Source organism: Loxodonta africana, chromosome 11, assembly GCF_030014295.1.
Source record: "Loxodonta africana isolate mLoxAfr1 chromosome 11, mLoxAfr1.hap2, whole genome shotgun sequence".
Classification (NCBI taxonomy): Eukaryota; Metazoa; Chordata; class Mammalia; order Proboscidea; family Elephantidae; genus Loxodonta; species Loxodonta africana.
Genome location: NC_087352.1, coordinates 97,696,214 through 97,697,074, shown reverse-complemented (window position 1 = coordinate 97,697,074; position 861 = coordinate 97,696,214). Strand labels below are relative to the sequence as shown.

General features: G+C 42.9%; 1 pseudogene; it reads left to right on the top strand.

Annotated features, from left to right (window-relative positions):
- The first annotated feature begins 364 nt into the window (after positions 1-364).
- On the top strand, positions 365-436 carry LOC111749670 (U6 spliceosomal RNA; annotated as a pseudogene).
- The last annotated feature ends 425 nt before the right edge of the window (positions 437-861 follow it).

The following is an 861-nucleotide window of genomic DNA, read 5'->3' as shown; positions in this document are numbered from 1 at the left end:
TACCCAGTCAGCTCCATGTAACTGGAACAATCATGGGAAGCAGCAACACATTCTTTGTCTGAAGGTGACCTTGGTGAATAGGAAAAAAAAAATTAAAAAGACTGTAGTGTCGCTTCAATAACTTGAGCTGCAAAAGAAATGGAGTGTTTTTGCCACATTACTTCCAACTCATCTTTTTCTTTTTTTGGTGTTTATGGTGATGTTGCTGGAACCCTAACATCACCAGTGCCTCTGCCTTTGCAAAAAGTCATTTTAGCGTTGTCTTGTTAAGGCAAAAGCCAAATGAATAAAAAATCAGCTTTTGTCTTGATAACAAACAGAGCTCTGGAGTTCTCAAACATTTTGCCCTCAGGGCAAAAGTGAAGTGCTTGCTTCAGCAGCAGCACATGTGCTAAAACTAGAACGATACAGAGAAGATTTGCATGGCCCCTGCACAGTGCAGTGAGGACATGCAAATTCGGGAACCATCAGGGCAAGAGTGGCAAAGGAGAAGAAGGTCCATGCTCAGAGGCTGTGTGAACTGTCCATTCGTCCAAGGCCCTGCTTCCTGTTTGGTCTCTGTCAAGGCCACCAGCATCACACATATTTCCCGTGGCAGCCTCCGGAGCACAGATGCCTTTGACACTGTCTCAGCCCTTCTGTGGAGGAAAAGGCACCCATGGCATCTGGTGTTCTCATATCCTGCATATTATATTGCCTTTGCAGATGGACATGGCAACAGAGTTTTGAGATAAAACACTTAAAAATTCTTGCTTTTTGAAGCTGTTTCTGAGCTCAGAAATTTAAAGATTAATCTTCCTTTTTCTCTTTAATCATGAGTATTTTGAAAGCTTCTGCTTGGACTAAACCAGCTGCAAACGA